The 27,728-nt window shown below is 39.8% G+C and overlaps 1 protein-coding gene and 1 pseudogene across 2 annotated transcripts in view; one reads left to right on the top strand and one right to left on the bottom strand.

The window, feature by feature from the left end:
- The window catches only part of Pacs1 (phosphofurin acidic cluster sorting protein 1), an 85,907-nt gene that overhangs the window by 54,067 nt on the left and 4,112 nt on the right, over positions 1 to 27,728 (bottom strand). The gene's annotated exons all lie outside the window — the stretch shown is intronic.
- LOC107156871 lies at positions 16,338 to 27,418 on the top strand (annotated as a pseudogene).

Raw genomic sequence — 27,728 nt, 5'->3', positions numbered from 1 at the left:
GAGGGAGAGAGAGAGAGAGAGAGAGAGAGAGAGAGAGAGAGAGAGAGAGAGAACGAACACATCAGGTCTAGATGATGATTACAGGCAAATTTTATCAAATATTCAAAGAGATAATTTCAACTTAATACACATTCTTCCAGAGGATCAAAAGGAAGAAACACTTTCAATTCATTTAATAAAATTAACATAACGTTAGTACCCAAAGAAAAATTACAAAATAATCATTGACCATCATAAATGCAAATTTTCAAAATAAAATATTAGCAAATTGAATCTAATAATGTATTTTAAAAATGCATCATAACTCAGTTACATTTATTCCAGGAATCTAAAGATGCTTTAACATTAGGAAACTTATGCATGCAATTTTCCTCATGAACAGATTAAAGGACAAAATATATGATTTTTCCAATAAATCGGGTATCAAGAATCTGGTAAAAGTAAACATCATTTATGAAAAGACTTTCTTAGCATCTCAAATCTATAGCAAACACTAAAGGTAAAATGTTAGGATAACTTGGAATGGAATGGAGGGCTCCTCATTCCTGTTTCTATTCCTGGTTATGCTGTCATCAAGACCCCAGACAGCCCAGGAAGAGAACAAAAGGACACGAACATATAAAGACTTGAGATGGAAGGGCTGTGGGGCAGCTCAGCAGTGGAGACCTTGCCTGGCATGCAAAGAGAGAGAGGCGGGGGGGTGGAGAAAGCGCGAGTGAGCGCTAAAATGAAAGAAATTGCAGGTTGATATATGGTAGGTATTCAGGAAATCCAAAATAATTCTCATTATTAGGATTAGTGAGAGCTTATTAACAAGGCTGCTAGATTTCTGCATTTCTAGATACTAGCAACAAAGAATTAGAAAATGTTATTTAAAAAATATATAATTTACAAAGCAGGAGCAATAGCTAATGACTGCTGTGTATTCACTACACAGCTTTACAAAGAGGAACTCCCATCAGCCAGATTTCCTGACATGGAAAAGGAGGACCAGGAGTTGGATCCACCCAAGTTCACACCACTGCACACAGCTTAGGGAGTGAGGACTTGGATCCAGGCAGGCTGGCCCTGGAGCCTGTGCTCCAGGCCACTACTCTAACCTTCTTCCCCCACAAGATGTGCAGGACCTACAAGGCATTGTAAGATTCGTCATAAGTATACAAAAGTCAGCGTGAGATAGTAAACAGTGAAAGAGATGCCATGCTCACACACAAGGGAAACTCAAGATCTAAATTCTGGGCAGGGGTTAAGGCTCAGTGGTAGAGTGCTCACCTGGCACATGTGAGGCACTGGGTTTGATCCTCAGCACCACAAAAAAATAAATAAAATAATGGTACTGTGTCCATCTACAACTAAAAGAAAAAAAATCTCAATTCTTCTTTAGACGGAAATAAAGTTATCACGACCCTGATCAAAATTCCATCAGGATTCTCCATATGTGATAATTCTTTAAATTTATAATTTAGAAAAAGGACTAAGAAAAACTAAGACTTTTTTTTTTTTTTAAAAGAAGAGAAACGAGGCATAGAAATCGGCCTATGAGATGCCTGGATTTACCATAATGCAGCAGTTATTGATATCAGGTGGTGTCTGTGAACTACAGTAGGCCAACAGACAGAAGAGGGCGCCAAGAAACAATCCCACAATTATATAGAAACTTGATAAGAAAAAGACAGTGCTTAGTAACCTAGGACGGGGACAAAACATGAGGCGGAAAATGAAGCCTGGATTCACCCCTCACACCAAATATTTTCCAGGTCCATCAAATGCTTATGTATGAAATGCAAATGCTTCCCTGAGAAATATGGGATGACAGTATGGATGGATTTCTAAAAACAAGACCCCGAAACCGGGAAATCCAGCTATATAAAAATCAGGAATTTCTATTCATTAGGAGACACATATACAGAATCAAAAGACAAGCTTTAATTTGGAGGAGATGTTAAAATCATAATACTGACAAGGGTCTAGAAACTAAAGAACTATAGTTTGATAAAAAAAAAAAAGACTAACCAATGAAAAGGCGGGCAAAAGACACAAACAGACGTTTCCTGTTTCCAGGAGAGGAAACACGAAGGGCCAATAAATATACAAAAATATGTTCAACCTCATTTGGAATCAGGGAAATGCAAATGGAAATGAAAATACCATTTACACCCACAAAATTGGCAAAATGAAGTGTGGGTGAAGATGTGCTGCGACAGGAACTCACATGCTGCCAGAGGGAGTACTGACTGCACGGTCACTTTAGAAAACCATTAGGCTTCCTCTGTGCTTGCTGCCCTGTGTGAAGTCCGTGACCCAGCAACTTCACTGCCAGCTAGGTGATGGTGGGTCAGCTGCTCCATCTCCCTCTGCCTCCACTTCCTCATCTGTGAAATGACCGCTGGAATGACACCAACTCGCAGGGATGCCAGGTGACTGGGATACACAAAAATACTGCTGGGGCTGCCGGCACACTATTTGCATTTTGCATAAGCTCTAAGACACTGTTTGCATTTTGCTCATTAGAACCCAAACACACACCACCACAGAGCGCTCGATACACTGATGCAACACTGGGTAGCTTGCCTGAGGCCTGGCAGCTCGTGGTGGTGGCCAAGATGCTGGAGTCTGCTCTTAACTGGGTCCTCTACCTAAATCAGAGACCATATGCATCAAGGCCAATCCTGCCCGCCACTAGAGGGCACCAATGACAAGAAAGTGTGTGTGTGATGGGGGTGCGGGGCGCAACCAGATAAAGAAATGAGGAAACCTTCCCTCCCCCTAGCTATGCTGCCAATCCACGTCCCCTCTGGACCCCCTTCGGGGGTCATTCTCTGCCACCTGAGGCCTAGGCATGCTGGAGGGCAGAGGCTGCCCTCCTCTTACTTTAATCTCCTGGATTCCTGCCACAGTGATTTGAAAGAAAACTGGAAATGTGTAGTTTATTTAATTAAACCATCCAATGTAAATATATTAAAAGAATAAAAACTATCTGCTTCCCCTCACCATTAAGCATAAAAACCCCGGAATTTTCATCTAACAGCCTTCTTAATTGGACAATATTAGCCCAGATTAAAGGGCATTAAATTAGCCCTTTTTAAACAGTGTAACGAATGCAGAATATTCTCTCCCTTTGCCATTGATGAGCCAGGCATGTTGCCAAGTCTTTTTCTAATTAGGTCCTGTAGTTAATTCCTTAATCTGTTAGCATTTTTTCCTTGCATCTTGCTTCATTGTTTTTGTGAAAGTGGGGTAATCTTCCATATGAGACTCATTGACATGTCTCATTGCTGTCCTTCACTATCACGTTAGCAGATATTCCTGCAGAAAAGAGAAAATCCTGCACACTTTTGCAAGGCTGTCACAATCAGGCAACAATAAACCTCCAGTGGGAATGTAAACTGGCCATCCCTAGAGAGAACAATTCTACCCACCTTGCCAATCACAAACTCTTTAACTCAACTGTTTCTACTTTAGGAATTGATTCTATAGATCGATATTGCTTGTAATAGCAAAAGGTTGGAAAACCTAAAATACCTTTCCATGATGGACACATGTCTGTAAGAAGAAGTGAGGAAGCTGTGTCTGTCAGGATAGGAAAAGATCTGCTGATAACTTAAGTGAAAATGGGCACAGCACAGCACAGCACAGGGCATTTGTGTGACAGCAGAAACAAAAGGAGAACTTGTATGAGTCCTCTGGGATGTGCTAAAAGTTAACTCTGGAAGGATTAACAGACTAAGGGTGGTCACCAGAACAAGTAGGAATGAGGGCAGGAAATGCAGGTGTGAGAGCTAAGAAATTTATAATCACAGCTGTATCGAAGGCTCACATACCAAGTGGTCAGGTTAGGAGGCAGAAGGAAATTTATGGACAGAAACTTCAGTATAAAAGGGAAATTTTATGCAATAAGTAGTAAGATGAGAAGTTTAAAAAGAACCTTGGGGATATCATGCAGACCTATTATTCTTCTGTGGATTAAAAAAAAAAAGTAGTTAGAAAGCCTGGGGTTTAAAGTTTAAACAAACAAAAAAGCCATAAAAGAAATAACCCATGGAGCTGCGGTTGAGGCTCAGTAGCAGAGCATTTGCCTACTGTGTGTAAGGCACTGGGTTTGGTCCTCAGCACCATATGAAAATAAATAAATAAATAAAAGGTACTGGGTGGAAGGAAGGAAGGAAGGAAGGAAGGAAGGAAGGAAGGAAGGAAGGAAGGTAGGAAGGAAGGAAGGAAGGAAGGGGAAAGAAATGACCCAAAAATGAGGCAAGATAAAAATATGACATGATTCTAAGCAACTAAATAGCTTCTAAGTATGAAAAAGAAGCCATTTGATCTTTATTCTAAGAACACTCTCCTTTGAATGAAGAAAACACACCACTCTAAGTACTTAGATTTGTAGGGTTATAGTCGCAATGGTTGTTATAAGTACATGTTATTTATTGTTTTCAACTTTTAGTAGGGAAGAGAAAAACTAATTAGGTAATGACATTAGTGGAATGAGAAATGGAAGCTTAACTAAAACATTTAAAGTTACAAAAGTTTCCACCACAATCAATAACAACAACAACAACAAAATACTGAAAATAAAAGCACAGTTTCCATGAGCAGGTGGGAAGGAAGAAAATAATAGGCTGTACATTCAATTCTCATTTTTCACATGAGAGTGATCTTTGAACACAAGCACTGTAATACTACTAAAATCCATCTGATAGCTGAGAAGGACACTAAGTGACTAACATATGGGCAACATGTACAACATGGATATGCTGGATAATGGGATGATTCACACCCTGGACATGATTAACAGGACAGCATGAGATCTGGTCATGCAACTTAGAACATCATGAAACTTAAAGCTTGTGAACTATTTCTGGAATTTTCCATTTAATATTTCTGACTGTGCTTGATTGTAGGTAACTGAAACCACAGAAAGCAAAAGTGTGGATGAGGAAACACTACTGTAACTGAAAGACCAAATGGTACCACAAAGCTTAATCCATGAAGAACAGTTTGCTTTTCCATCCTTCCCCACTTTTCAGCACTCACCCCTTTCAACTCTCCTGATGTTTACCTTCATCTTTCAAAATATCCTAAACAATAAATAAATAATGATATAAACATTCAAATAAAGATTGTATCTAAGTTTCTCAACTTTAGACATTATCTATATGCAATGAAGATTTAGTGCTCCCACAATAGAAAAGACACACACACTACCCTGTCTTCCTCCTCCCAAAGATCATATGGCAATATGAATTATAGATTGTTAAACTGATAAAATGCTATGTAAATATTATCCAGTCTGATTATGTAGCATGTTGTATTTCTTTCTTTATATAACTTGGAAAAACTTTTAGAGACTTACTCTTTTAAAAAATTCTTTAACAGAATTCTAAGATTCTTCTTAGTACAACATATTATATGGTCTTAGTCTCATTTTTCTGGGAAGACATCCCTCCTGGAACTCTGGGTCATGAGTTCCAATCTGGCCTGACAATGATTGCATGGTTGTCACATTTGGAATTTCCTTTACCAACAACTTGAGCATTCCCCTTGTATCCTGGGTTGAGTCCCGTTTTTTGGACTCCAGGTCTTCCTTTAATTTTCTAGTTTTGGAAGATCATATCCTCTAGATGTTCTGAGAAAAGGTAGTCAGAAGATAAACTTTCTAAGACCATGCATTTCTGAAAATATCTTTATTTTCACTCTGGATTTGATAGTTTGGCTGGGTATAGAATTATAGATCGAATAGATTTTCATTAGACTTAAGAAGGCATTATTAATCTATACCTTTTAGATTTTAGCGGTTATTAAATAGCCTAATGACACTTATTTTAGATCCTTTTTGTGTGACTTTTCTCTTTGACTTAAAAATCTGTTACCACTTTTCTAATAATACATAATAATGCATTTTGTTGAGGGTCTTTTTCACTTGCTATTTTCAGTTTGGACACTGGGTGGGCCTTTATAAATTTGAGACCTTTATTTCTGGGGAGATTTCTTATGCTTTTTTTTAATAATGTTCTGCTCTTCATCTTTTCTTTCAGAACTTCTATTAATCAGTTATTTGATTTCTTCTCTCTTGTTGGCCTGTCTTTTAATCCACTGTTTTACATAACAGCCTGCTCTTGTTTTCTAGGTATAATAGCTTACCTTTGTGAGAAATTCAGTTTTCAGGGTGCAGGCTTTCTTTAAATATCTGGAGTTCCTTAGATTTTGCTCATGTAAAAAAGGGGAGCTAAAGAACTAACTAGAAATTCTATGTGTATGAGCATATGAGCATAGCTTGTTGAATGCTGTGCCTCACCAGAGCTTAATTGGACAGGACACTAGAAATGTCATGGGGTTTTCCACAGACTAGTGAATTTCCCCGGAGAAGAATGTTCTAATCTTCTGGTTAAGGGGTTTATAAATTAGTGTTCTAGGAACCAAGGAGGGGGTCAGTTTCTCTAAGACAAATCTTTCCAAGTCTTAGGGGTCAGAGGCAGTGGTGTGAAAAGCCGAACATCCAGGATGCTGGAAGGTGTTTGGAAGATCTTCCAGTTGAATGTGCAGACTTGCATTTAAGTCTATTTGGGGGCAAGAAACCGCCCTCCCACCCTCAGTTATAAGAGGGCTCCCCTAGGCCTGACTTCCACAAACATAATCTCTCTTTTAACTTCTCCTGATATGAAATCTCCCATTTGAGGCAGGAATGGGAAGCGGGTAGTAACCTAAAAGGGTGAGATGGGGGATCTAGGGTTCTCATTCTTCCCCATTCAAACTTTTAATTGTTTTTAGTCCCACATTCTGAGGTACCTAAAACTTATCCCAGAACACTGCCTTCTTATATCTGGAAGAAAAAAAAAAAAAAGTAGCTCACTTCCAATTAGCTTCCTCTACTGAAAAGCCTTAGTGAAGTAGAGAACATTGAATCCTAAGTCACTTATCATATGTGTACGAACTTTCAAAAATTTTGTGAGTAAAAATCTAGTCCATTGCTATCTTCTCTCTCGTTCTCTTAATCCTTGGAGATTTTTGCCCTTTAAAAAGAAAATTCCTTGTCATTTTAGTAGAGTCAGGGAGGCAGCAATTCAATCTATCATCTTTTCTAAAAGCTCCTCCAGAAGACTTCTACTCCATTTGTCATTGGTCACAATGCATAACATGCACCAACCTAAGAAACTTGAGAGGGAACAAAACTAAAACCAAGCAAAATCACCAGAACTTGAGATAGGAACATTCCTCCTAGAGGAATAAAGGGGAAACTGACAGTTGAACAAAGAATAGCTTCTGAAGGGGGGAAAGGAAGGAGAGCAGAATAAAATAGACTTTATTATTGGGGCTGGGGATGTGGCTCAAGCGGTAGCACGCTCGCCTGGCATGCGTGTGGCCCGGGTTCGATCCTCAGCACCACATACAAACAAAGATGTTGTGTCTGCTGAAAACTAAAATAAATATTAAAAATTCTCTCTCTCTCTTAAAAAAATAGACTTTATTATTGCTGTATGTATATACGTGACTGCATGACCAATGTGATTCTGCAACCTGTACACTCAGAAAAATGAGAAATTATATCCCATCTGATTCAAATGTATGATATGTCAAGATCATTGTACTGTCATGTGTAACTAATTAAAACAAATAAAAATAAAATAAAATAAAATGCACATATTACTCTAAAAAAAGGAATAGCTTCTGAAAAGGAGAATAAGTAATCTAAGGGGTAATAATCGGCTAATGAATGAATATTCACTGGACTTCTGTAAATAGTGGAAAGTTTTCTTTAAAACCAGTTTTACTAGGGCATATAATTTATAAATAAACATAAAATATACCAAGAACATCAGTATCAAGAAATAGAAAATTTCTATCACTCTTAAAAATTAGCTCCTTTGTGCCTTTTTGCAATCAGTTTCTACCACTCCAAGCTACAGGCAATCCCTGAACTTGCTCTCCTGTCACTATTGATTCGCATCTTTCATTTTTTACACAAGTGGAATGATACAATACATACATCCTTGGGTATATATATTATATTCTTCCTTCATACAGTGTATTTTTGGGATCGATCCATGTTGTAGTATATATCAATAGTCCCTTTTAACTGTAGTGTTTCTTTGTATTGGTATACCACAATTTGTCCAATCACCTGTTGATGAACACCTGGATTGTATCCAGCCTTTGGCTATGATGAATAACGCTGCAGTGAATATTCATGCGTGTTTCTGCACTTTCCTGTCTCTCTCAGGTAAATATCTAGTAGTAGAATTACTAGTAATCTAGTAATTTTTAGTAAGTGTATGTTTAACTTGGGAAAAAAACCCTGCCAATTGCTTTCCAAATTTGTTGTACCAGTTTATGTTCTCAACAGGAGAGTATGAAAGTTCCATTTGTTCCACATATTTGTCAACATTTGGTATTATCAGTCTTGTAAATTTTAGCCATTTTGGGGGTATACAGTGGTAGCCCATTGCAGTTTTAAACTGATTTTTTTCCTGATGGTTAATAATATAAAGTATCTTTTTTGAGTAGCTCCTGGCCATTGTTTTATCTTACCTTGTGAAGAAGTATCTTTTAAAATATTTTGTCATTTTAAAAAATGTGGTTATCTTTTCAAGTTCTGAGTTCTCTCTAACCATTGGTCACATATATAAATTGTAATTATTTTCTCTCATATTGTGGCATGACTTTTCTTTTCCAGTTTTTAAAAAAATATTTAGTTTTTAGTTGTAGTTGGACACAATACCTTTATTTTATTAATTTATTTTTATGTGGTGCTGAGGATCAAACCCAGGGCCTCGCATGTGTTAGGCAAGCACTCTACCACTGAGCCACAATCCCAGCCCCTCCTTTCCATTTTTAATTCTGATAAAATTCAATTTAGAATTTATTTTATGGTACATGCTTTTTATATCCCACTTAACAGAAACTTTCATTCCCAGAGGTCACACCAACATTTTCTCTCAGGTTTTTTTCCAGAAGAAGCCAATTTGAGTTGATTTTAACCCATTTTGAGTTGATTTTCTGGTATAGGATACAAGATAAGGACGAGTATTCATCTTCTTCCATATGGATGTTCACTTGTTTCTGCACCATTTGTTAAAAAGACCTTCCTTTCCCATTGAATTGCCTTGGCACCTTTGCTGAAAATCAACTGTCCACACATGTGTGGGTCTCTGGACTCTCGTCTTCCACTGTGTATGTCTGTTTGCCAGTAGCACAGCTTACAGTTACTGTAAGGCAGTCCTCCAATTTTCACTCTTTATAAAACTGTCTTGGCCCACCTCGGTATTTTTCCATTTCCAAAATATAGAAATTGGCAAGTTGGTTCTAAGCATAACAAAAACACTGCAGAAATTTTGATTGAGATTGTACTGAATATAAAGATCAATTTGTATAAAACTGATAGTTTAGTGATGTTGAAATTTTCAATCCAGGGGCCTGTTTATTTTTTAAAAAAATTCTCTCAGGGGGGCTGGAGATATAGCTCAGTTGGTAGAGTGCTTGTCTCACATGCACAAGTCCCTGGGTTCAATCCTCAGCACCAAAAAAAAAAAAAAAAAACAAAAAACAAAAAAACCACCTCTCAAGAAATATTTTATAGTTTTCAATATATAGGGTTGCATACATTTTATGAAATTCACCCCCAAGTACTTCATGTATTTGAATGATATATGGTAAGTAGAACTATGATTTTAAAAAAAGTCCAATTATCTGTTACTGCAGATTTAAACATAGTTAGTAATTTTTAAAATTGACTTTGTATTCCACAACCTTGCTAAACTAACTTACTAGTCCTAGTAGATTTTTTTTTTCTTTTTGCTTGGGGGTACTGGGGATTGAACTCAGAGGCACATTACCACCAAGTTACACCCCCATGCTTCATCCTTCCACTCTCAACCTATGTCTTGTATCTAAAGTTTGTTTCTTGGGGGGAAGAAGAGGAAAAGAAGGTAAAATACAGTCACAACAAAAAAATGTCCATCTTAGTGCTATCACAGTACATCTATATATACATTACAAACTCAGACTACAGGTGCTTGCTTTAAAGTCATGTCTTACAAATAAACTAGAGAAGAAAAAACACATAGTCTTTTTTCTTTTCTATTTTTATGGTGCTGGGAACTGAGCTCAGGGCCTAGAACTTGCTAGGCAAGCAGTCTACCACTGAGCTGTACCCCAGCTCCTCATAGTCTTTTAATTTACCTATGTATTTGCCATTTCCAATGCCTTCATCTCTTCCAGTAAATGTGAGTTACAAGTCATTCCCCCAAATTTCCTTTAGTATAGGCAAGCTGGTGATAAAATCAGTTTTCGCATATTTGAAAAATTTTTAATTTAGTCTTCATTTTTGAGAGATGGATTCTCTGGATCTTGAATTCTTGGTGGAGAGACCCACTCATACCCAGTATTTGACTCAATTACTCCAGTGTCTCTGGGTCCTCATTGATTCTAATGAGAAGTCAGCCATATGTGTAAACTGATGATTTGGGGATACTGTGCCATCTCCCTCTTCTTTCAAATTTTCCTTTTTACCTTTGGTTTCAGCAATTTGACTATGATATGCTTGTGAGTGCTTTTTCTTTGTACCTTGATAGATTCCAATGAACATCCTGAGTCTGTAAGTCAATGTTTTCTATCAAACTTGAGATGTCTGGGGCTATAATTTTTTTCCCCCAATTATTCCCCCTATTCTTCTGTTTCTTTTCTAGGACTTCAACTGCAGCTGCCCTGGATATCTGGTATTGTCCCTGGGGTTTTTCACTTTTCTATAACTGTTTCTCCCCTCTCTTCTTTGGATGGGGTAGTTTCCACTGATCCACCTTCAATTACGCAGGTTTTTTTCCCCTGCTGAGCACATTTGTGATTTTTAAAAATTCACTTACTATTTTATGTCAGCTCTATAACTTCCATGTTTTTGGTCTCCATGTCTTAGTTACAACTTCTCTATTCACTTATTTTTTCTTTAACTCTTTATGGCATTTGCCCATAATTCCCCAGTCCTATGTAGAAAGTTGCTTTGAAGTTAGCCTGCAAAATCCAGCATCTGTACCCACACAGACACTCACAGTCAGTTTCTATCAATCGCTTTTCTTCCTCTGTATGAGTTATACTTTCCTGTTTCTTTACTTGTCTTGCACTTGTAAGTAGAAAACTGGACATAAGACAACGCTGCATTCTGGATCCTGCTGTGTCCTCCCTTCTGAGGATTTATCTATCTACAGTAGGCAGTTGACTTGTCAAGATGCAAACTGTCAATTTGTGTCTTCTGTGGTATGCAGCTGCTGCCACCACTGCTCAGACCTTGCAGCTTCTAGCTGCTGCTGTTTTAGCCTGGCACCTTGGGGTCTCCCCTGCACCTGTGTAATTTGGCAGACAATCATGGATTTGGGCAGCTTATATTCAGATTTAGGAGCTCACACTGTGATTTGCGTGTGTGTGATATTTCCCGAATTTTCCATCTGTGCTGCCAGTCTCAGGGTCTGTCCTCTGACACCCCATGCCAGTAAGGCTTCACTTTTCTACTGCCTGAGCTGTGTACAGTTTAGGAACACAGAACACAGTTTAAAAAAGCATTCAACACACATCTCATCTGGTTTAGGTTTTTCAAGGGTATATTCCTCTCTTCCCTGTGACCACTTTTAGTTTTTTGAGTTGGCTGGTTCTTTTTACTTTTGTGTGTTTAGCTGGGCTTCCTAGGGGCTGCCTTGTCTGTCTGTAGTGAGCTTAATTAACAGTCAACTAGAGATTTGGGCAGTTTCTACTTAGGAGTTGGGCCTCAGTCCTGCTTTCAGGACTTACTGTGTTTTCCTCTGCACTTTGAACCCTGACGTCTAGTCTCTGGCCCCTGCCATTGTAACCATGCAGTTTTCCATGGCCATTCCATTCCTGCAGCCACTGTGGGGATGGGGGCACAGATTCTGGCAAAAAACAGTCACAGACTTGCAGGTCTTCTCCTCCAGGCTCTACAGAGAGTTTCTGGGCGCTTTCAGTTGTTTCTTGTATTTTGTACAAATCTTCTCATTGTTATCTGAGGAAGGGTTTGAGCAAACACTTCATTCCATCTCTTTTACTGGAAATTTCCTCTAATCCAGTAGAAAGCAATTTACAAGTTAATTTACTTTTTGAATTTTTTAAAATAACACCTTTTGTGTTTGTGTGTGTGTGTGTGTGTGTGTTTGCTGGGTATTGAACCCAGGGCCTTGGCATTCAAGGCAAGCACTCTACCAACTGAGCTATAACCCCAGCCCATCACCTTACTTTTCAAAGCCTAATGCTATGTACAAAGATTTGAAAGCAACAGAAATTATTAAATAATGATTAGGGTGGGGATGTAGCTCAGTAGTAGAAGGCACAAGTGGTAGAGGTCAAGGCCCTGGGTTTGATCCCGAACACTGCCAAGAGGGAAGAGGGGAGAAAGCGGGGGAGGGGAAAAAAGAAGGGGGAGGCGAAGGCAATCCCTAGAAAAAAATTTTTTTGGTACTGGGGATTGAACGTAGGAGCAATTTACCACTGATTTACACCCCCAGTCCTTTTTGGTTTTTGAAACAGGGTATGACTAAGTTGCTGAGGCTGACCTTGAATTTGTGATCTTACTGCCTCAGCCTCTTGAGTTGCAGGGTCACAGGTGTGCTCCACAATGCCCAGCATCTTTAGAAATTTATTAGGTCAAACAGTCTAAATGCTGCATGTAACAGTCATGCCACAAAAGTAGAAAGGCCTGGGCTAGGACTGTTTTGTTTCTTTTATTTTAATGAAATAAAAGGAAAAAATATAACACTAAAGAAAAAAGAGTAGCCCAGTGAGAAGCAAAAATTCTGTCCCTAGAAATTGAATCCTTTTCCTGTCTAGGAGTCAGCAGGGCTCAGTCTCTTCTCAGTTGGCCACTGGGAAGATGGGAAAGGAGAGCATTTCTTTTTGTTGCTTATGTTTTATTTTGTTTTGAGAGACTCTCTGGTTATTTTGGAGAGGACAATCAAATAACTGTATTATGTGCTGTTGTACTGGATTCTAGCTGCTGTATGGAATAGCTACTAGTTTATATGTCTGTAAAAAAGTGTAAATATTGGGCTGGGATTGTGGCTCAGTGGTAGAGCACTCGCCTAGCACATGCAAGGCCCTGGGTTCGATACTCAGCACCACATAAAAATAAATAAAAAATAAAGGTCGGGCTGGGGATGTGGCTCAAGCGGTAGCGTGCTCGCCTGGCATGCGTGCGGCCTGGGTTCGATCCTCAGCACCCTACAAAGATGTTGTGTCCGCCGAAAACTAAAAAATGAATACTAAAAAAATTCTTTAAAAAAATTTTTAAAAATAAAGGAATTATGTCCATCTACAACTAAATAAATAAATATTTTAAAAGTGCAAATATTAACAGAGTATGCTATGTGCAAAGCATTATATGATAGGAACAGAGATGGGATGGGGAAGAGAAAGTGAATAAAGAAAAGATCAGTGTTGCTCCTAAAGATTATATTAGGTACTACAAAGACATGTAAATAAAGAGCACATACACAGGGAGGAATGGATATAGACAGCTAAGCTCTGTTCACAGGATAAGTACCTGATTTATTCAACCTTTCAATTACAAATCACAAACTTTGTGTTATGCCATAAGTTATTTTTTAAAAACATGTTTTTACAAAATATGACTGGTATACAGTAGAAAAAAATAACTAATTTATTTTGGAAGTGCATAACAGAGTGGAACAATCCCATAAACTCCTAGAGAAGATCTAATGTTGAAAGTCTGAAGAAAAAAAGTGTGCGTGTCTACAGACATTGAGCATACACCTCTGTGCTTCTCAATTTCTCTTTTTATCCAAATAGATCCTATTTTGTAACTTGCATTAAGTGGACATCTCTCCATGTCAGAACACGGACTGATTTCATTTATTAAATAATCATAATATTTAGTTGAAATAAATATATGATCATTTATTTAACCTGTCTTTTTCTGATGGACATCTAATTTGCTTATAATAGTTTTTAGCTATTACAGAGAGCTATTGTAATAATTCTATCATATAAATCATTAGAACTAGAAATGCTCAGTTGAAAGGTCTAGACATTCAGATTTTTAATGGCTGTGGTACACTGACTTTCAGACTCACCTGAACATGCTGCAAGAGAGCCCGGGGAACTTCCTGCACACCAACTCACATTCAGCCCTGCATGTGGCAGCACTGGCTTCATTTCCTCTTGCAATTTAAATTAATGCCAGTGCATGGAGTTTTCCTTTAAAAGACCCCTTTCAGTATTTCTTATAAGGCAGATCTGCTAGCAATAAATTCTCTCATCTTTGTTCATCCAGGAAGGTGTTTTGCCTGCCATTAAGGACAGTTTTGCTGGATATGATGTTTTTTAATGTTTGAGGATATGTATTTATTTTTTAGTTGTAAACAGACACAATGCTTTTATTTTGTTTGTTTCCATGCAGCCCTGAGGGTCAAACCCAGTCCCTCATATATGCTGGGCAAGCACTGAGCCACAACCCCAGCCCAATACAAATGTTTTGCTGGAGACTTTTCTTTCAGCACTTTGAATGTCATTCCATTGCCTCCTGGCCTGCGCTATCTCTGCTGAGAAGCCCATCATTATTCAAAATTTGATCAATTACCTTTCTCTTGCTGCTTTTCTTTGATTAGGAGCTGTTAACACCTTGATGTTTATTTACCTCATTTGGGGTTCTCCTCCTTAATGTATACATTGATGTCTGTCATCAGATTTGGGGAGGTTTGTCATTATTCCTTCATGTATTTTTCAGTCTTTTCCTCTTTTCACTTCCTAGGATTCCCACTATATGTATGCTGGTAGGCCTAATGTTCCAGAGACCTCTGAGGCTCTCTTACCCACTCCCCTTCACTCTTCTTGCTCTGTTCTTCATAATGGATAATTTTCTATTGATCTATCACGTTCACTGATTCTTTCTTCTGCATCTCGAATCTGCTGTTGAATCCCTATAGTGAATTTTTCATTTTAGGCATTCTAATTGCATTTGGCTCTTTTTTATACTATGTTCCAATGGGATTATTTACTAAATCACTGTCACCATACTTTAAGTATTTAAACAGCTTCCTTTATTCTTTGAGCATATTTAAAATAGCTGTGCTGAAATCTTTGTTTGCCCAATTCACCATCTAGTCTCACTCAGAGACAGTTTCTATTGACTAATTATTTCCTCTGAATATGAATCACCTTTTCCTGTTTCTTTGTCTCATAATTTTTGTTAAAAACTGGATGTCTTGGGCTAGGGATATGGCTCAGTAGTATAGGACTTGCCTAGCATGAGTAGGGCTCTGGGTTCAATCCCTAGCACCACAAAAACACACACCAAAACTGGATATCTTAGAGAATATATTTTAACAACTGGATTATAACTCTCCATGTGGGTTATGGGTTTTGTTTGCTTGTTTAATAATCTGCCTAGAGTAGATCTAAAAGTCTGTCTCCCTTTCGGCCTCCTGGTATGTAGCTACTTGATGTCTTTACTCAGTTTCTTTCTCCCCCCACCTCACCTTCTTTTCTTTCTCTCTCTTTCATCTTTTGGTACTGGGGACTGAACTTGGGGGTACTCTATCACTGAGCTACATCCCCAGTCCTTTTTATTTTGAGACAGGATCTCACTAAATTGCTGAGGCTGGCCTCAAATTTGTAATTCTCCTGCTTTGGACCTCCCGAGTTGCTGGGATTATAGGAGTGCTCAACCACCACTCTTAGCTCTACTGTTTCTTTTATTTTCCTTCCAATTTCTTGCTTTCCCCCACCCCCCACCATGGATTGAACCCAGGGGTGCTTAATGACTGAGTCACATCTCCAACTCTTATTAAAATATTTTATTTAGAGACAGGGTCTCACTAAGTTGCTGAGGCTGGCTTTAAACTCACCATCCTCCTGTCTCAGCTTCCTGAGCTGATGGGTTTATAGGTGTGCACCACCACACCCAACTTTGGTTTTTTTTTTTTTAGCATAGGTTGCTGGGGTTGTCTCCATGGCCACTCATCTTTTTAGTGATTAGCCAATGACTGGTTAAAAGTTGTACATCTTGAGCCTGCTAGGCTTCCAATCTCCACCCTTGGAGCTGTACCAGGGCTAGTAAATGCAAAGTCAGGCACTTTTCAGGTTTCCCCAACTTCTCCTTTCTGATGGAGCCCTCTTGCATCTCCTCCATACATCATTCAGCTTTCAATCAACCAGGGGTACACAGACAATATTACCTGCATGTGTGCACAGACTTGTAAGTCAGCCAGGGGTATGTGGACATATTCTCTAACACTTCTCTAATCATCTCATCTCCCAAGATGTTAGTTTTGGGCAAGTCTGCTAGTGTGTTGCTGACCCTCTGGCGATGGTTCCCTCAGACTCCCACAATGGCTTGCCTCTTTGTTCACCTGCCACTGAGATCACCACCTCTGGACAAGGGCTCTTCACCTCCTGCTCCAGGAAAGTGAGTGCACACTGGCAGCCAATCCCCACCCTGCAGAACCACCAGGCCAATGAAGGAGCCCCAGGTAAGAATGAAAGACCCCCACTGCTTCTACCTGAAGTAGAAGTTTAATACCTGAAGTAGAAGCTTAGCAGTTTCTCATGGATAAAGGATTCTTAATTTGTTTCTGATTTGAATTCAATCTCAATTCTCAATAGTTTTATTTCCAGAGCACTAACATTGTTGTCTTTGACATGTGTCTGATATTAATGTTGTATTTTTTTTCTTTTGGACCAGGGATTAAACACATGGGTGCTTAACCACTGAGCCACATAACCAGCACTTTTTACTTTTAATTTGAGACAGGGTCTCACTAAGTTGCTTAGGGACTCGCTAAGTTGCTGAGGCTGGCTGTGAACCTACAATCCTCCTGCCTCAGCCTTTGGTGGAGTCACTAGGATAACATGTATTCCCCACCAGTCCCTGCTCATGTTGATTCACCCCATCCTTTAATTTAAAAAAAAATTTTTTTTTTAGATATACATGACAGTAGAGTATATTTTGGCATACATACATGGAATATAACTTCCCATTCTTGTGGTTGTACAGGATGTAAAGTTACACTGGTCATGTATTCATATGTGAACATAGAAAAGTTATATCCAGGGCTGGGGATGTGGCTCAAGCGGTAGCGCGCTCGCCTGGCATGCGTGCAGCCCGGGTTCGATTCTCAGCACCACATACAAACAAAGATGTTGTGTCCGCCAAATACTAAAAAATAAATGTTGAAATTCTCTCTCTACCTCTCTCTCACTCTCTCTTAAAAAAAAAAAAAAAGAAAAGAAAAGTTATATCCAATTCATTCTACTGTCTTTCCTATTCCCATCTCCCCTTCCCTTCAGTCCCCTTTGTATAAACCAATGAACTTCTATCCACGCAACTATAGTATCCACATATCAGAGAGAACATTTGGCATTTGGTTTTTTGGGATTAACTTATTTCCCTTAGCATGATAGCCTCCAGTTCCATCCATTTACCAGCAAATGCCATAACTTCATCCTTCTTTATGGCTGAGTAATATTCCATATATATGTATATGTACCACATTTTCTTTATCCATTTATCTGTTGAAAGGCACCTACGCTGGTTCTATAGCTTAGCTATTGTGAATTGTGCTGCTATGAACATTGATGTGGCCACATCACTACAGTATGCTGATTTTAAGCCCTTTGGTAGGACTGGGGATATAGCTCACATGCACAAGGCCCTGGGTTCAATCCCCAGCACCACCAAAAAAAAAAAAAAAAAGTCCTTTGGGTATATGCTGAGGAGTGAGATAACTGGGTCAAATGGTGGTTCCAGTCCAAGTTTTCTGAGGAATCTCCATACTACTTTCCAGAGTGGTTGCACCAATTTGCAGCCCCACCAGAAATGTATGAGTGCACCTTTTCCCCCGACATCCTCTCCAACATTTATTGTTACTTGTATTCTTGATAATTGCCACTCTGCCTGGAGTAAGATGAAATCTCAGTGTAGTTTTAATTTGTGTTTCTTCTATAAGTTGATTTTTTAAGTAGAGATTTTCTGACTTCTTACTCTAACTACTGAAGTCCTGACTGTCCTTGGCTACTTTTAAATCCTCTTTCTTCTTCAAGGGTATCACATGATGTGATATTATGAGTCATCACACGACACTATAAGTCAAAAGTGAGATTAGAAAGGAGAAGGGGGCTGGGGATGTGGTTCAAACGGTAGCGCGCTTGCCCGGCATGTGCGGGGCGCTGGGTTCGATCCTCAGCACCACATAAAAATAAAAATAAAGATGTTGTGTCCACAGAAAACTAAAAAATAAATATTAAAAAATTCTCTCTCTCTCAGAAAAGAAAAAGAACTTAGAAAAAGTACTTAGAAAAGAAAAGAAAAGAAAAGAGAAGGAACATTTTTACACCCAGCTATCTAAGCTGTTATACTATGCACTTCTAGGTCTGAAGATAGTTTGTTTGCCTCACATCTTATCTCAGGACCAGATGCAGGTCCTACCTTCAGTCTCATCTGAAAGAAAACTGTTTGGCTGCTTTGTTCTCCTTTCCCCACATTCCCTCCACAGCACCTGAAGTCATCCAGGAGGGCTGGATACCAGATTGCCCATAGCCTTCTACGTTTATTTGTACATGCAACTAAAAACCCTTCTTTATTCCTTTGACGTGACAGTTTCTTTGTTATAGAAATGGTTCATGCTGCTGTGCCTTACCCTACAAAACCTGGAAAATCCCACCTGACTGTCTCTTGCCATTAAGCCAATAGGCATTACTGTTACTGTTAGTCTCCTCCCTCTTTGATAAGAACTCAGCCCAAGAAAAAGCTAAATATAGTTATCAAGAAAAGGCAATATTCAAGAATTTCTGACTGAGTTCCATGATCATGCACCTCACAAAACTGACAGCGTTTGCAGCAATGTTGCTGTGCTGACACTGTATATCTGTGACAAAGAATTTTTTTCCACACAATCTACCCTAAATTAAATGCAATTTCACTTATGAAACTTTTTTTTTCTAATCTTTTTTTTTTTTTTTTAAGAGAGAGTGAGGGAGGGAGAGAGAGAGAGAGAATTTTAATATTTATTTTTTGGTTTTCGGTGGACACAACATCTTCATTTGTATGTGGTGCTGAGGATCGAACCCGGGCCGCACGCATGCCAGGCGAGCGCACTACCGCTTGAGCCACATCCCCAGCCCCTCACTTATGAAACTTCTTAAAATGCTTTTCTTTATCACAAATGTCTTCAAAAGCAAATGGCTTCCCAAACTAGGTAAACATCATGTCATGTTACATTTCCCATCCATTTCCTCAACTGGACAGGCATGTGTAAAAGGAAAGAGCAAGAGCGACCCCAACAAGGAATGGAACCAACTAAATCCAATCCAGCTGAGCACACACAGGGTCCTGGCTACAAAATAATCAAGCACACCCACTGCTCCCTGTGCTCAATATCTGCCCCTTCCCAGGACAAGTAAGGCCAATAACCCCACAGCTTCTAAAGTGCTCAGAGCAGGGCACGGTGATGCATACCTGTAATCCCAGCCTCTTGGAGACAGAAGCAGGAGGAGCCTAAGTGTGAGGTTAGCCCAGACAACTCTGTGAGGCTCTGTTTCACACACAAAAAAAATAATAATAATTAAAAGGGCTGAGATGTAGCTCAGTGCTGGAGTGCTTATCTAGCATGCTCAAGGTTCTGGGTTCTATCCTCAGTACTGCCAAAAAATAATAATAATAAATAAAGTGCTTGGATAAGAATACTTGAGGAAGGTGAAAATGCTACAGATGATGTCTCTTCCAGACAGCAAGAGGTTTCAAATAACCCTGAGTCTCCTGGAGCCAGCGGTCCATTACAAGCAGAGTTCACTGATAAGGAGGTACTGATTACAAGACGCAATCCAATTGCAAGACAGGGCTACAATCTAGCACTGCTTGGGAGGGAAATTAACCTTTTTGTTTGGTGTTTTAATTAATAGCACAACCTGACTGCAGTTTAAGAAGCTGCATCAGGAAAAATAGCCTCTTTTACTGTTCCTCCTAGATAGATTGTACACAATGGAAGTGCTATTCAAGCCAGATAGCTGGAGTCTTTGCAGGTGAAACTTGGGTTTGTGATTCATTTTGTTTTCTCAGTGATGGCATGTCAGATACAAACATCACTAATGGATTTGGGTTTTCCAGTGAAGGTGGTTAAAGTGTAAGGGGTCAGAATGCAAAATTGTAAAATGATGCAGTAGTTGCATATGACCTATGTGCATCCTCAACACACCATTTAGAACCACCCAAGTCTTCTAGTGTTCTTGAGGGACAAACAGATTTAGATAGCAGCATACCACCCTGCCCCATTTCTCAGAAGTTCCTCTCCCCTTTGGTTTAAACTCACATCTCTGAATTAGTAAAAGTATCAGGTTTACATGGATAGTAATTGTCTCTTTTCTTTTTTTAATAAGATGCTGATTCTTAAGAAAAGAACATATTCTACCTGGATTATGGAAAGGGAACCCCTGACAGAACCATTCCATAGGTTCCATGCCCATGGATTCAACCAACTGCAATTAAAAATACTCAGGAAAGCTGGGTGAGGTGGTACATCCCCATAATCCCAGCTACTCGGGAGGCTGAGGAAGAGGACTGCAAATTCAAAGCCAGCCTAGAAATTTAGGGAGACCCTGTCCCAAAATGAAAAATAAAAAGGGTTGGGATGTAGTTCAGTGGGTGATAGAGCACCTGCCCAGCATGTGCAAGGCTCTGGGCTCAACCCCTAGTAGCAAAAAAAAAAAAATTTTTTTTTCAGAAAAAAAATTATGTCTGTTAAACATCTATTTACATAGCATTTACACTGTATTAGGCAATATAAGTAATCTATAGATGATGTAAAGCATACGGAAGGATACATATAGGTTATATGCAAATACTATCTCATTTTATATACTGGACTTGAGCATCCATGGATTTTGGTATCCAAAGAAGGTCTTGGAACCAATACCCCAGGGACAGCAAGAGACGACTGTGTGAGAAGATGCTTAGTGTTATTATTACATTAAGGACAACTAAACACTTGCCAAACCCACTAAGGGAGTACTTAGACACAAAAATAATAATGCTGCATTAAACATACAAAAAGCTCAAGGAAAATAAAATGTTAAGACCTAAAAAAATTATGGTTCCAGAGGCTCAAGAGGCTGGGGCTGGAGGATTGCAAGTTTGAGGCAAGCCTCAGTGACTTAATGAGGTCCTAAGTAACTTAACAAGACTCTGTCTGAAATAGAAAATAGAAAAGTGCTTGGGATGTGGCTCAGTGGTTAAGAACCCCTGGGTTCTATTCCTGTTACTAGGGGGAAAAAAAACTTTAAAAATAAAATAATATTGCTGAGTAACAGAAAACAAAATGCATTCATAATACACATAAAATATATACACATGAATATATTCTTTGCAGCACTATAATTGGAAGAGTCTGGAAACAATCTGAAGTCCAACAGTACATAAATTTCTAGTTAAACTATGGTAGATCCATATAATAAGATCCTATTGAAGCTGCTGAAAGAAAATGAAGAAAGTTCTTTATGTTGATATGTGGAAAGATCCCCAAGAATTAATTGCTGAATGAACAAAAGAAAAATCAAGATACAGAGCAACATCGATAGTATGCTAACATTAATTTTTAAAGGTAAAAATACAGATAATGTATACAATTATATACAAATATATTCATACTTGCTTGTATATACATAAAAATGTCTGAGAAGATACACAAGGAATTAATCAAGAGCTGTACAATAACTGGGCAAGGTGGGGTTGAGAAGAATATGGGATCTGAGCAGACCTGGGAGTGATGGTGAGGACACAATTCACTGTGGATCGTTCTGTATCTTTTGATTTTGGGGGCATGTACATATCACTCATTCCCCGCTTTTAAACACACACTGGAAGGGTCCTCCCTGAGAGCAGTCCTCTCCCAGCCTCGTGCAGCACCTGAGTCTGGCCACTAGAGGTTGAGAATGCACTGCTGGGACTGGATCTCCTTTAAAAAATCCTGAGTTCTTGCTGCACGGGAGAATTGGGCCAAGGCTAGATGGCCAACTTTCAGAGACTATTACTCCACCCTGGTTTTGTACAAACTGGGTGGCCTAGCTGAATTTTTACCCTGCCCCAATATTGCCTGTCTTTGAGGACAAGTTGTGTACAAGCCAGAAGATCTTCTTCAGGTGGGCTTGAAGACAGCCACCAGAGTGACTGCCAGACCACCTCTGACTTCATTATAATAAAAGATGTGACTATCCTTTCCCTTTCTTAGCCCATCCCTCCCTCTCCTTTCTTTTACCTTATATCTATAACCTCCTGACCCCCAAGCAGTGGGAAGGTGATTTAGGAGTTTATCTCCCACTTCCTGTTCTTGGTCAAGAATAAAATTCTCCTTCCTCCTCAACTGGTGTTCTTGATACTCGTTCACAATTCCAAGAGGGAAAAATTACTGAGCAGACTGTTTCATCCACACTCTTCCCCTAAGTGCCTCTGCTACTGAAAGTAAAAGCTCAATTTGAAAAGAATGAACTAGGGCTGGAGGACTAAGCAAGAGGTCTCAGTCATGTGGTTCTTTGTTGTAAAGCCACATAAGTCAGATAGGAGAGATTACCTACCTATGTTGCTTTTACTACAGTCCAATCATGAGTTAAAAAGCACAAATAAATAGTATAAGAATTCACCTTACAAATGGATGTATTCCAGAAGCTAAGCTGTGGGCAGTTGAGCAGACCCTTAACTCCAAGGAGCAGAGAGAGAGGCTGGTCCTGCCACCTGTCAACACAAACTGCACTCGGAGTCAACACGCTTTCTGAGTATAAAATATAAAATATGCTGGAATTCTAATCACTTAAAGGGAAAAAGCTTAAGAAAAGCAAACTTAGTTGGAGAAGGCTGAGGTGAACAACACTGTAAAGATTCTGGGAACACCTTGGAGATTTCAGAAGCTCTCATTATATCTTTTTTGGGTCATCTGGTGCCTCTTTTCTCAAGGATATGCACATGCTGCTAAATGCTGCTTAGCTGTGATTAGGGTAAGTTTTTAACTCAAAAGTAACTGAAGCCAGTGCGGTGGCGCATGCCAGTAATCCCAATGGCTTGGGAGGCTGACGCAAGAGGGAGGCTGGGTTCAAAGCCAGCCTCAGCAACAGCGAGGTGCTGTCTCTAAAGAAAATACAAAATAGGGCTGGGGATATGGCTCAGTGGTCAAGAGCCCCTGAGTTAAATTCCTGGCAACCCCCCTCCCCCACAAAAAAAGTATACTGAAAAGAAATGAGTGGGGAGGAGAAATGAGAAGCAATAGAGGTAACAGAGGACATGAGAAATCCAAAGAGGGGACAGAAGGACATTCCCCAGTGCTTCAGCTACTGAAAGTAAAAGCAAGAAAGCTCAAGAGTGAGGAAAGGCTGGGGAGGGAGGGAATCCCCCATAGTGAGGACAACACTGTGACCAAGTTCCACGTGGGTCATCTGAGGGCACCCTCGGCCAGGACATCTAGTGTGTGGGCAGAAATACCCACTGGACTTCCATATTTACAGAATAATTCCAAATTGGGAATAAAATACCAAGCTACAAACCACTAGAAATGCTTTTAAAGCCATGTTAACAGAGAAAAAAATCTACAACAAGCACACACCCTCTGCCATCAGAAATGGCATGACAGAGTATGTCATTCGATATCCAGAAGTAAGGAAGGAAAGGCTGAAGGAACCCTGCTGGGGTTCCTGCTGTTGAAGTTCAGTGGACATCAACAAGGTCCCAGGCAGCAGCACAGTGTGTCCCCACACACAAAGATAATCAAAGTAATAGGGATTTCAGGCCAGGGCAGGGAGAAACCTGGGACAATGGCATGGATGATTCGGTGTACACCTCAGGAATAAATGTTTTATGATCACATTAAAGCCGTGTGTGTATGTGTGTGTGTGTGTGTGTGTGTGTGTGTGTATCTCTGAGAAATGAGAATTATCATGGAGCACAAGCAGGCACCTGAATAAGAAGGAAGTTAATTAAACCACTGGCTCATTGTTGCCCTTAACCAGGACTCTCCTGCTGATCCAGTTTTTTTCTGTTAAACATTTTTCTAAGTAATAGATGTGCAGTGAAAGCTGTGCTGAATCTCTCGAGTTTACAGAGACAATATGCATGAGCCTATGGGCTGTTTGATGAACACCATCAGGGTTATTAGCAAGATCCTTGGCCCTAGTGTCAGTCAACAGCGATGCCTCCAGATGCTACTAGCAAAGCCAAGGAGCAGGAGACAGGGAAGCCAAGGGACACGCAGAGGAAAGGGGAAGAAGGGAAGAAAAGTTCAAGGGTGAAAACTGAGGTAGCAGGGTCAGCTGAGCAGGGGACACACATCAGAGGCATTTTGATTTGCTGTCTTTTTACAACAAATTGGTAAAAACACACTTTGGGACTGCCAATGATTTGTTCTTTGTGATTTTACAACAAACTTACTAGTGGTTCGTTTTTGAGTTTATGTTCTGAAGTTACTATCACAATGAGTTCAGCAAAGAAAAACTTTAGTTTGTCCTACTGGAAGAATGCAGTGTCACTGACAGACACAGAAGTTCCTTTAAAAACCAAAGGGGAGCAAAGGACAATTATATCCAAGACTGCTCTGTGGGGCACTTGAGGGTTCCTTCCGCAAAAGACAAGAAAAATCAGATGGGATTAAAAAGTCTAGAGTGACCTCATGCAGTTCTCTTTGTTGCAGAAATAAACAAGAAATTCACAGAGTTACTGTTGGCAATTACCAATGGTGAGAGGCTCAGCCTGCTTAAGAATGGAAGCCACTGAGTCAAGGCCTCCAGGTCACATGGGCTGCCCTGTGAGTGAAGCTGAGGTCTGGGGAAGAGAAGTTCCTGGGAGTCATGTGCTTCTGAGGACCCTTGCCAGGAGACAGTGCAGTGTCAGGAACACTCTTTGTAGCAGAAATGCTGGAAGGAGGTCGTGGTCAAGGTTTCACTGGTGAGGTATATGAAAGGAACAGCTCTTTCAGTGTGACGAAGACTGGTGTGTTTGTTGTACTGGACAAGCTAGAAATCATAGAAGAGGATGACAATGGCCCAGTGGACACCATGCAGGTTGAACTTCCTCCCCTTTGGGAAACAAACTCCATAGGTTCTTTAAAGGTTGGAGAACTATAGAATCTGGAAAAATTATATTCTGTAATGTCTTGCCAGGAAAAGAGAGCTTAGGACATGGATAACCTTATTGGCAACTGGGATGGAGAATGTGATGGAGTGCAGCTTTGCAGTTTTGCAAGTATGGTGTTTTAGTCAGCTTTTTCGTTGCTATGACTAAAGGTCTTGACCAGCACAATTATAGAGGAGGAAGAGTTTATTTGAGGGCTCATAGAGATCTTAATCTATAGAAAGCTGGCTCCATTTCTCAAGGCTTAAGATGAGGCTGAACATCATGGCAGAGCATGTGGCAGAGGGAAGCAGCTCATATCATAGTGACCAAGAAGCAGAGAGAAAGACTCCACTCAACAGATAACAAATATATACCCAAAGCCATCCCCCAATTCTCATCTCCTTCAGCCACACCCTACCACTTCAGTTACCAGTTAATCCCTATCTGGGGATTAAATCACTGATGGGGTTAAGACTCTCACAACCCAATCATTTATCCTCTCAACCTTCTTGTATTGTCTCACATGTGAGCTTTTGGGGGTCACCTCACATACTAACCATAACATATGGAAAGTACAATTCTCTTGCACATGAACGATATCATCCCAGATAGTATGACAATGAAAAGGAGACCTCCCAAATTTGCCTTTATGTCAAGAAGTATTGGGGACAAAAGTTCATTAGACATAATAAACCAAAGGCTACAGGTTGAAGAAAACCCTGCAAGTCACTAACAGACTTGAGACATTCTTCCCCACTCTCACAACTCCATAAACTTCTAACCCAATGAAAACAGATTTCACTTTCAACCATTCAGCCTGACAAAGACACCCAATGCCAATGGAAGCACTGGTCACAGTCTGCAATGGGAGAGCTAAACAAAGCACCTGTCCAAGAGAGTCTGCCCTTGCCCACATCTTCTGGCAACTCACATGATCTAGAAGTGGGCTTGCTGGCTAAAGTTAAAGACAATCCTCCCTTCTGTGGGGTAACTCATTGGACTGGTCAGCTGGACTGGAACTGGAAGATGAATATGCAGGCTGTGTAGATGGAACCTTTAGGGCACTTAGTATTTCGCCCATGCTCTGAAGAAGGCACTAATGGTTAATTAAGCTTAAGAGCTGCAGGCCTGACTCTAGGTTTGCATCCCTACAGCCTGTTTCCAACCAGATCCAACACTATAACTCTTTAGCCTTTGAAGGCTTCTTAAGTGAAGGAGTATAAGAAAATATTCCACCAAAAATGAAAAAAGGTTTGGAGATAATGATTGGAAAGAAGAAAGGTATCCAGGGTCATTACAATTCTTGTTACTTAGACTTAACCTTATTCTGCTTACCTGCTTTTGGTTCTACTCTAGACATTTACTTAGACCCAAAGAAAGAATAATGTAGAATACAATAGTGAAACTTAAGAGCTACTGAGGACAGAAACTGTTAATCTTCTGAAAATATATGGATATGTGTGTGCCACAAAAATTACTAAACTGAGAGAAATTTTTAAAAAGTTGAGGCTGTATCAGGATTTACCTCGAAGGAAAAGATCCTGAAGAATTCTTAAATATCCTGTTTTATCTTAAGGATGGAACTATTATCAAAAATTAAATTGGGAGATCAAAAAGTAGAAGACTGTTACTTCTGTCCCATTGTTTATGGGAAAAAATGAGAAAATTGGAGTTCCTACAATCTAGCAGTTGCTAGAATAGTCTTTTATCAACTGTATCCTGAAATTTGCAGAGGCACCATCATGTTTGATTATCCAGATGCATCAATTTGGCAAAGACTTTAAACTATATTTAAAATGTTTCCTTCTCTGGAATTAAATATAACAGATTTACTTGAAGACACTCCCAGGCAGTGCAGGGTCTGCAGAGGGCTTGCAATGTATGCGTGTTACGTAAAACCCACAAACCTCAAGTCCACCTTCATCCCAAGAAGTTGAATCACAAATATAAACAAGTGTTGCTTCCTCAAAATATACCTGCCTGGGAATGAGACTTCCTTGTCTGAAGTCATTTGCTGCTGTCTGCATAGGAACAAGCAAGCCACTTTGATGGTTTAGTAAAGTATGGGGAGGACGATTCTGCCTGGCTCTTCTTGGCAGCATGGCTGATCTGGATAGTGGTCAGACGACTTCAACATTCCCAAGTGACCCCTGCCTGGAGGTGGGAGCATAGTTGAAGATGTCTCTAGAGGATCTACCTTCCTTGGACTCTAGGAGAACCCAAGGCTATGCCCACAAATCTCTCTGTGATGCAGACATGTGCATGTGCCAGAGTCCAACCACCAGCCTGTTTAGTAAGCAGGGTCACCGCAAGAGGCGTAAATGCTAAGCATAAACTGCAGTCACTTCTTTCTCGTGCTGGTGGTTCTGTCCAGTGTCTGTTGCTGGCTGTAGGCATCTTTGTGGGGATGGCCTTCAGAAAAGAGTTTCTATTTCCAAACCAAGTGCTTTTGCAATACTAACTATAAAATAAGAAGTATTTTGCACTCCAGAAAGTATACTTATTTTTAAAAATAATTTGTCATTGTAGATGAATACAATATCTTCATTTTATTTATTTTTATGTGGTGCTAAGGATCAAACCCAGTGCCTCATTCTTGCTAGGTAGGCAAGCACTCTACCACTGAGCCACAACCCCA

This window comes from Marmota marmota, unplaced genomic scaffold (genome assembly GCF_001458135.2).
Source record: "Marmota marmota marmota unplaced genomic scaffold, marMar, whole genome shotgun sequence".
NCBI classification, from domain to species: Eukaryota; Metazoa; Chordata; class Mammalia; order Rodentia; family Sciuridae; genus Marmota; species Marmota marmota.
Note: the sequence above shows the minus strand (reverse complement) of the source record. Positions and strands in the feature narration are given on the sequence as shown.